Source organism: Eleutherodactylus coqui, chromosome 7, assembly GCF_035609145.1.
Source record: "Eleutherodactylus coqui strain aEleCoq1 chromosome 7, aEleCoq1.hap1, whole genome shotgun sequence".
NCBI lineage: Eukaryota > Metazoa > Chordata > Amphibia > Anura > Eleutherodactylidae > Eleutherodactylus > Eleutherodactylus coqui.
This window is the reverse complement of record NC_089843.1, coordinates 14,881,625-14,891,668: the sequence shown is the minus strand read 5'-3', so window position 1 is coordinate 14,891,668 and position 10,044 is coordinate 14,881,625. Positions and strand designations below refer to the sequence as shown.

Below are 10,044 nucleotides of genomic sequence, written 5' to 3'. Positions count from 1 at the left end.
CACTGCCCATCAGAGTTCAGTTTTTATGCGTGGATAAACTGAATAACGAATGAAAAGTGAATGAATTATTATTTGTTGTTTGGTCGTTGCATTTACACTGAACAAAAATTGTTCAGATTCCTGCAATCCAGTAAAATAGGAGAGAACTACAAGTCTCAGAATGTCCAGGCTGTCATTTTCAGAGGACATTACAGGGAAGAGGTAATATACAATAGGAGAGAACTACAAATCTCAGAATGTCCAGGCTGTTATTATCAGAGGACATTACAGGGAAGAGGTAATATACAATAGGAGAGAACTACAAGTCTCAGAATGTCCAGGCTGTTATTATCAGAGGACATTACAGGGAAGAGGTAATATACAATAGGAGAGAACTACAAGTCTCAGAATGTCCAGGCTGTTATTATCAGAGGACATTACAGGGAAGAGGTAATATACAATAGGAGAGAACTACAAGTCTCAGAATGTCCAGGCTGTCATTTTCAGAGGACATTACAGGGAAGAGGTAATATACAATAGGAGAGAACTACAAGTCTCAGAATGTCCAGGCTGTTATTGCCAGTTATGAAAGAACCTCACAAGCAGGGGGTATAGGAAGAGAGAACTACAAGTCTCAGAATGTCCAGGCTGTTATTATTAGAGGACATTACAGTGAGGAGGTAAAATACAATAGGAGAGAACTGCAACTCCCAGCATGTCAGGGCTGTCATTATTGGCTAGGCAGGAGTTATAATAGATACAATATTCCATGTTGTATCACTGATTCCTCGGGGGGCGGTGATCCGGGGATTATTCTGATTCCAGATTGGAGGCGGGGAGGAATGTGGTAAATTGTCTTCTACCTCCTTGGGGTTTATTTTTCTTCCTCTGGATCAACATTAGGGGTAGTAGGCTGAACTGGATGGACATGGGCCTACATACTGTGCTACTACAGGTGAGAACTACAGGTTCCAGCATGCCCACACTGTCATTACAGGTTATAAATAGGCCTTACAGGAAGAACTACAAGTCTCAGCAGGCCCAGTCAGTTTTGGATATGAGAGAATATAGATAGGAAATACAATAGAAGGGAACTACAACTGCCAGCATGACCAGGCTGCTATTAAGGGTTATGAAAGGACATTACAGGTGGGAGCTAGAAGAACTACAACTCCCAGCATGTTCCCTGCTTCTAGCCATCTAGGCAACTGCTGGCTGCATCACCTTCCATAGCAACCACAGGAGCTCCACTCTTTAGGTCACATGACTGTCCCCTTCGCTTCCAGAACCGCCTCTTCGCCGCAGCTGAGCTCCGCCCCGTCATGTGACTGGTCACATGGCGGTGACATCACACAGGTCCTTGTGCTCTCGCGGTGTGCTGCCGGTGTATGGAGCGTCCGGTCCTCAGTAAGCGGCTCCCCCTCCTACACACCTTGTATACATCCCCCGCCCCCCGCATACCCGGCGCTCCTCGTCCTCGTCCTCGTCCTCAGCGGCCGCGCCCTCCGCTGATTGACAGCTTTCTCCCTGCTCCCTTGGGTGGGCGGGGTCAGTCCTGACTACAAGGCCTGATCTGTGACCCTCTGATGGGGGCCGTTAGAGCGGCAGATAGCCTTTAACCCCTTACTGACCAGCTATGTCTGTTGAGGCTTTTACGAGGGAGGAGCCCCATTTCTGTTACCGACTAGTTTATGGGATCATTTTGCTGCGAGACTCCAGAAAATGGCGATTTTTGCGTTAATATTTTTTTGTATGTAGCAGGTTTCACGACGGCTTCGCTACTGAGCTCCTGGGGTTCCGGGTAGCGAGGCGCGTCCGCAGGACTTGTTGCTGAGTTCCAGGTCAGCGGGGTACATGGCACGTCCTCAGGACTTGTTGCTGAGCTCCTTGGGTTCTGGTTCGGCCGGGTACATGGTGCATCCTCAGGACTTGTTGCTGAGCTCCTTGGGTTCTGGTTCGGCCGGGTACATGGTGCATCCTCAGGACTTGTTGCTGAGCTCCTTGGGTTCTGCTTCGGCCGGGTACATGGTACATCCTCAGGACTTGTTGCTGAGCTCCTTGGGTTCTGGTTCGGCCGGGTACATGGTGCATCCTCAGGACTTGTTGCTGAGCTCCTTGGGTTCTGGTTCGGCCGGGTACATGGTGCATCCTCAGGACTTGTTGCTGAGCTCCTTGGGTTCTGGTTCGGCCGGGTACATGGTGCATCCTCAGGACTTGTTGCTGAGCTCCTGGGGTTCTGGTTCGGCCGGGTACATGGTGCATCCTCAGGACTTGTTGCTGAGCTCCTTGGGTTCTGGTTCGGCCGGGTACATGGTGCATCCTCAGGACTTGTTGCTGAGCTCCTTGGGTTCCGGTTCGGCCGTGTACATGGTACATCCTCAGGACTTGTTGCTGAGCTCCTTGGGTTCTGGTTCGGCCGGGTACATGGCACGTCCTCAGGACTTGTTGCTGAGCTCCTTGGGTTCTGGTTCGGCCGGGTACATGGTGCATCCTCAGGACTTGTTGCTGAGCTCCTGGGGTTCTGGTTCGGCCGGGTACATGGTGCATCCTCAGGACTTGTTGCTGAGCTCCTGGGGTTCTGGTTCGGCCGGGTACATGGTGCATCCTCAGGACTTGTTGCTGAGCTCCTTGGGTTCTGGTTTGGCCGGGTACATGGCACGTCCTCAGGACTTGTTGCTGAGCTCCTTGGGTTCTGGTTCGGCCGGGTACATGGTGCATCCTCAGGACTTGTTGCTGAGCTCCTGGGGTTCTGGTTCGGCCGGGTACATGGTGCATCCTCAGGACTTGTTGCTGAGCTCCTGGGGTTCTGGTTCGGCCGGGTACATGGTGCATCCTCAGGACTTGTTGCTGAGCTCCTTGGGTTCTGGTTTGGCCGGGTACATGGTGCGTCCTCAGGACTTGTTGCTGAGCTCCTGGGGTTCTGGTTCGGCCGGGTACATGGTGCATCCTCAGGACTTGTTGCTGAGCTCCTGGGGTTCTGGTTCGGCCGGGTACATGGTGCATCCTCAGGACGTGTTGCTGAGCTCCTTGGGTGCTGGTTCGGCCGGGTACATGGTGCATCCTCAGGACTTGTTGCTGAGCTTCTTGGGTTCTGGTTCGGCCGGGTACATGGTGCATCCTCAGGACTTGTTGCTGAGCTCCTTGGGTTCTGGTTCGGCCGGGTACATGGTGCATCCTCAGGACTTGTTGCTGAGCTCCTTGGGTTCTGGTTCGGCCGGGTACATGGTGCATCCTCAGGACTTGTTGCTGAGCTCCTTGGGTTCTGGTTCGGCCGGGTACATGGTGCATCCTCAGGACTTGTTGCTGAGCTCCTTGGGTTCTGGTTCGGCCGGGTACATGGTGCATCCTCAGGAGTTGTTGCTGAGCTCCTTGGGTTCTGGTTCGGCCGGGTACATGGTGCATCCTCAGGACCAGTTGCTGAGCTCCTTGGGTTCTGCTACGGCCGGGTACATGGTGCATCTTCAGGACGTGTTGCTGAGCTCCTGGGGTTCTGGTTCGGCCGGGTACATGGTGCATCCTCAGGACTTGTTGCTGAGCTCCTTGGGTTCTGGTTCGGCCGGGTACATGGTACATCCTCAGGACTTGTTGCTGAGCTCCTTGGGTTCTGGTTCGGCCGGGTACAAGGTGCATCCTCAGGAGTTGTTGCTGAGCTCCTTGGGTTCTGGTTCGGCTGGGTACAAGGTGCATCCTCAGGAGTTGTTGCTGAGCTCCTTGGGTTCTGGTTCGGCCGGGTACATGGTGCATCCTCAGGACGTGTTGCTGAGCTCCTTGGGTTCTGGTTCGGCCGGGTACATGGTGCATCCTCAGGACGTGTTGCTGAGCTCCTTGGGTTCTGGTTCGGCCGGGTACATGGTGCATCCTCAGGACTTGTTGCTGAGCTCCTTGGGTTCTGGTTCGGCCGGGTACATGGTGCATCCTCAAGACTTGTTGCTGAGCTCCTTGGGTTCTGGTTCGGCCGGGTACATGGTGCATCCTCAGGACTTGTTGCTGAGCTCCTTGGGTTCTGGTTCGGCCGGATACATGGTGCATCCTCAAGACTTGTTGCTGAGCTCCTTGGGTTCTGGTTCGGCCGGGTACATGGTGCATCCTCAGGACGTGTTGCTGAGCTCCTTGGGTTCTGGTTCGGCCAGGTACATGGTGCATCCTCAAGACTGGTTGCTGAGTTCCTGGGGTTCCAGGTCGGCGGGGTACATGGTGCGTCCTCAGGACTTGTTGCTGAGTTCCTGGGGTGCTGGTTCGGCAGGGCACAATGCGCATCCTCAGGAGTTGTTGCTGAGTTCCTAGGGTTCCGGGCGAGGTACATGGCACGTCCAACAGACTTGTTGCTGAGCTCCTGGGGTGCCGGGTGGGCGGGGTACAGGGCGCGTCCGCTGGACATGTTGCTGAGTTCCTTGGGTTCCAGGTTGGCGAGATATGTGGTACCTCAGCTAGACTTGCTACTAAGTTCCTGGAGTTTTCAGTCAGCGGGAAATATGGCTCGCCTGCAGGATTCGTCACTGAGTTTCTGGGGTTCCGTGGTCGATGGGGTGTGTCCACAGGACTTGTTGCTGAGTTTCTGGCGGTACGGGTCGGCGGGGTATGTGGCACGTCTGCCGGACTCTTTGCTGAGTTACTGAGGTTCCCGGTCATGGGGCACGTCTGCAGAATTTATTGCTGAGCTCATGGGGTTCTGGTTAAGCGGGGTATGTGGCGCATGCTCAGGACTTGTTGCTGAGGTTCCTGGTCGGCGGGGTACATGGCACGTCCTCAGAACTTGTTGCTGAGTTCCTGGGGTTCTGGTTCAGCGGGGCACATGGCACGTCCTTAGGAATTGTTGCTGAGCTTCTGGGGTTTCCGGGCGGGGCACGTCCGCAGGACTTGTTGTTGAGTTCCTGAGGTTCCAGGTCGGAGGGGTACATGGCACGTCCGCAGGACTTGTTGTTGAGTTCCTAGGGTTCCGGGAGGGGTACATGGCACGTCCGACAGACTTGTTGTTGAGTTCCTGGGGTTCCGGGTGGGCGGGGTACAGGGCGTGTCTGCCGGACTTGTTGCTGAGTTCCTGAGGTTCCAGGTTGGCGAGATATGTGGTGCCTCAGCTAGACTTGTTGCTGAGTTCCAAGGGTTCTGGGCGAGGTACATGGCACGTTCGCCAGACTTGTTGCTGAGTACCTGGGGTGCCTGGTGGGCGGGGTACAGGGCGCGTCTGCCTGACTTGTTGCTGAGTTCCTGGGGTTCCAGGTTGGCGAGATATGTGGTACCTCAGCTAGACTTGTTGCTGAGTTCCTGGAGTTCCCGATCAGCAGGAAATGTGGTGCGCCTGCAGGATTCGTCACTGAGTTTCTGGGGTTCCATGGTCGATGGGGTGCGTCCACAGAACTTGTTGCTGAGTTTCTGTCGTTACGGGTCGGCGGGGTATATGGCACGTCTGCCGGACTTGTTGCTGAGTTCCTGGGGTATCGGGTCACGTGGCGGGCAGGACTTGTTGCTGAGTTACTGAGGTTCCTGGTCACGTGGCACTCTACAGGACTTATTGCTGAGCTCCTGGGGTTCTGGTTCAGCGGCGTACGTGGCGCATACTCAGGACTTGTTGCTGAGCTTCTGGGGTTCTAGGTCGGCGGGGTACATGGCATGTCCTCAGGACTTATTGCTGAGTTCCTGGGGTTCTGGTTCAGGGGGACACATGGCGCGTCCTCAGGAGTTGTTGCTGAGTTTCTGGGGTTCTGGTTCGGCAGGGCACATGGCGCGTCCTCAGGAGTTGTTGCTGAGTTTCTGGGGTTCTGGTTCGGCAGGGCACATTGCGCGTCCTCAGAAGTTGTTGCTAGGTTTCTGGGGTTCTGGTTCGACGGGGTACATGGCGCATCCTCAGGACTTGTTGCTGAGCTCCTAGGGTTCCGGGCGAGGTACATGGGGTGCCGGGTGGGTGGGGTACAGGGCGCGTCCGCTGGACATGTTGCTGAGTTCCTGGGGTTCCAGGTTGGCGAGATATGTGGTACCTCAGCTAGACTTGTTACTGAGTTCCTGGAATTCCTGGTCAGCGGGAAATGTGGCGCGCCTGCAGGATTCGTCACTGAGTTTCTGGGGTTCCGTGGTCGATGGGGTGCGTCCACAGAACTTTTTGCTGAGTTTTTGGCGTTACGGGTCGGCGGGGTATGTGGCATGTCCGCCGGACTTGTTGCTGAGTTCCTTGGGTTCCGGGTCACGTGGCGCATCTGCAGGACTTGTTGCTGAGTTACTGAGGTTCCTGGTCACGTGGCATGTCTACAGGACTTATTGCTGAACTCCTGGAGTTCTGGTTCGGCGGCGTACGTGGCGCATCCTCAGGACTTGTTGCTGAGCTCCTGGGGTTCCAGGTCGGCGGGGTACATGGCACGTGCTCAGGACTTGTTGCTGAGTTCCTGGGGTTCTGGTTCAGGGGGGCACATGGCGCGTCCTCAGGAGTTGTTGCTGAGTTTTTGGGTTCTGGTTCGGCCGGGTACATGGCACGTCCCCAGAACTTTTTGCAGAGTTCCTGGGGTTCTGGTTCGGCAGGGCACAATGCGCATCCCCAGGAGTTGTTGCTGAGTTCCTGGACTTCTGGTTTGGCGGGGCACAATACGCGTCCTCAGGAGTTGTTGCTGAGTTCCTGGGGTTCTGGTTTGGTCGGGTACATGGCACGTCCACAGGACTTGTTGCTGAGTTCCTGGGGTTCTGGTTTGGCCGGGTACATGGCGAATCCTCAGGTGTTGTTGCTGAGTTCTTCAGGTTCTGGTTTGGCGGGACATGTGGCGCATCCTCAGGAGTTCTTGCTGAGTTCTTGGGGTTCTCTTTCGGTGGGGCACAATACGCATCCTCAGGAGTTCTTGCTGAGTTCTTGGGGTTCTCTTTCGGTGGGGCACAATACGTGTCCTCAGTAGTTGTTGCTGAGTTCCTGGGGTTCTGGTTTGGCGGGTACATGGCGAATCCTCAGGTGTTTTTGCTGAGTTTCTGGGGTTCCGGGTCGTCGGGTAATGTGGTGCATCTGCTGTACTTGTTGTAATGGGACAATACTGAATAATGGCGGTTTTTGTAGTTAGTTTGCTAATGCTGTTTTTTTTCTTCTTCTAACTACTGTACATGAAGGACGCGTTTACACAGGCGCTCGTCCTGCGGGGAGAGGGGGTGGGTTGCAGAATGCGCAGAAATTGTATGGGAAAAGAGCCCGTTGTAGTTAATGGGGGTATTACATGTATGATATGCGAGAGAAAACCTGCAGCTCGGCCTATTTTGGCGGAATATCACCCATTCTACCCTATAGAATCTACATAAAATATGGCGCTGCGCTGACGTGTCGATGGAGGCGTGACGCGACTCTAATCTGCTCCCGTTGGGAATAATGCAGAGTTTCTAGACGTTCAAGAATTGCACTTGCTGCCATTCCAGTGCAGGTTTTTTGCCAAACATTGCATTTTTGTAAAAATCACATATCTGCCAGGGCGGTATCGCACAAAGCTCACCCGTGTAAACGCACCCTAACGCATTTTATTTACTCCCCCCGCAGGTTCAGACGCTGGTCTAAGTAAAGTTGGCGCTTCTGTCAGGACGCACGAGCCATTTAATACATTTGGCGCAACCTTCAGATCCGTGCCCGCTGCGAGCTGTTGTAGGGTTCAGCCATGATTTCCGTTGGATTCTAGTGTAAAATCTAGTGCGGACGCCGTCGCATGGGCGGATTCTCTCTGTTCACTTCGCATTTCTAACCCCTTAAAGACCGGACACCTTTAGCATTTTACCCATGTGCTGCTCTCTTTTTTTTTTTTTTTTTTTTCTTTTTTTCTTCGACTACCGAAATAATTTTTGCTGCAATTTTTTTTCCGTGGCATATGAGGGCTATTTTTAAAATTTTTATTTTTTTTTTTTACTGACTTTTTTCCCGTTCTTTAGTTTAATTGGGGATAAAAGGCTAAACAAATGTTTTCTTTTGTTTTTAAAAACATTTCGGCTGGGTTCACACAGGGCAGATTTGCCGCCGAAATTTCGTGCGGAATTTCACTGTGGCAAATCCACTTGCGGCCGCTAGTCCCGGTATTAGCCAGCCATGTGGACGAGATTTGTCAAAAATCTCATCCACACGGGACAGCTAATCTGTCACGACAAAGCCGGCGCTGGGGCGCGGATACCCCAGCCGCAGCATGTGTCTCTATTTTTTTTGTCGTGGCCGCGCTCCTCTCTATGGGAGCGCCAGCTGCAATGGAAAAGTATGCTGCCGCTCGGAAACCCGCTGCTTAGTGCCGCAGGCTTTGAAACTGCGCTTTATTGGGGAAATCTTGCGGTTTTTCACTCCGGCAAAGCCAAGAGATTTTCGGTGGGATTCCGCCCCGTGGGAGCCCAGCCTGACGCTTGTGTTTTTAATAAGTAAATCTACGCTAAAATGAAGTACAGGAGCGGGTCCCTCACTTTGTGCCGCTTATTGATATTTATGGTTTCGGATTACATGGCGGATACGGTGACGGCTTTGGGTCGTTTCCTTCTAAATATATAATACTAGCTTACCCATCACACTTTGCTGCGAAGACAGACATATATACATTTGTTTTTATATACATAGATAACAACCAATCACATCACAGCTTTCATGTTACCTCAGCAGTATAATATATAACAACCAATCGCAGCACAGCTTACATGTTACCTCAGCGGTATGATATATAACAACTAGAGATGAGCGAACACGTTCGGCCCCGCCCCTTTTTCGCCCGAACACCGAACTTTGCGAACACCTCGGTGTTCGGGCGAAAAAGTTCGGGGGCCGCCGTGGCAGCGCGGGGGGGTGCGGCGGGGAGCGGGGGGGAGAGGGAGAGAGAGAGGGCTCCCCCCTGTTCCCCGCTACTGCCGCCCGCGCCGCCGCGCATCTCCCCGCCCCCCGGCGGCACCCGGACACTTACGCGCGAACACTCCAGTGTTCGCTAAAGCCGGTGTCCGGGTGCGGATGTGTCCGTTACGGACACGTTCGCTCATCTCTAATAACAACCAATCGCAGCACAGCTTTCATTTTACCTCAGCAGTATAAGAAGTAGCCACCAATCACAGCACAGCTTTCATGTTACCTCAGCAGTATAAGAAATAGCAACCAATCACAGCGCAGCTTTTATGTTACCTCTGCGGTATTATATATAGCAACCAATCACTGCACAGCTTTCATTTTACCTCAGTGGTATAATATATAACAACCAATCACAGCACAGCTTTCATGTTACCTCAACGGTATAAGAAATAGCAACCAATCACAGTGCAGCTTTCATGTTACCTCAGCAGTATAATATATAGCAACCAATCACAGCACAGCTTTCATTTTACCTCAGCATTCTCAATATCCAGCAATTGTCTTGCAATACGTTCGGCGGATGCGTCATTTTGTAGTTGAACACGCATCCCGTTGCTCGTAATGCCTTTTGCTTTTGTGCTTGAGATGGAAATCAAACGATCTTTGTCTGGGGGGCATAACTGTCGATGATCCTCGCACGTGCGCCATTTATCGTAGGATAGTTGTACTATGCCAGTAATCTTCCCAGGAGTGTACTCAGCAACTTCCCAAAGTGTCATGGCGATCGGATGAATGGTGTAGTAATGCATAAAGGACAAACACACACACAGACACGCACACAGACATACAGACAGACACGCAGACATACATTTATTTATATACAGATTATTTTTTTTATTTAATTCTTTTCTTTAAACTTATTCTTGTCCCTATTTTCATCCTCCTCTACGGTGTAGCCCCCGTCACATCACTTAAAACCTCTGCGGGTCATTCACAGTCTTTTTTATATTTATTACACACTTTTTCCCTGTAGCTGGGGAATCCGTAGGAGCTGCATCCATAGGAGCCCCAGTTATAGGGGAAACATCCGCTAGAGTAACAATAGTCACTGGCAGAGCTGATCAGGGTCTACTAGGACCCTGCAGCTCTGATGTAGCAGGGGCACCCGGTCATCACTTGACCGCCGTCGCCCGTAGTGGAAGAAACACTTCCACTTTTTAGTAGGCAGCGCTCATTGTGAAACCCCTTCTCCCCCGGGGTCTCTGCTGTGACTGAGAAGCGGAAGCTTTAATCCCGCACCATATTTT

General features: G+C 52.6%; 1 protein-coding gene across 1 annotated transcript in view; it reads left to right on the top strand.

Annotated features, from left to right (window-relative positions):
• Positions 1–1,320: 1,320 nt before the first annotated feature.
• The window catches only part of LOC136572370 (zinc finger protein 436-like), a 42,892-nt gene continuing 34,168 nt past the window's right edge, over positions 1,321–10,044 (top strand). The window contains exon 1 of the mRNA XM_066572883.1: positions 1,321–1,386. The gene's annotated coding sequence lies outside the window, so the exon portion shown is untranslated. The remainder of the gene's footprint in view (positions 1,387–10,044) is intronic.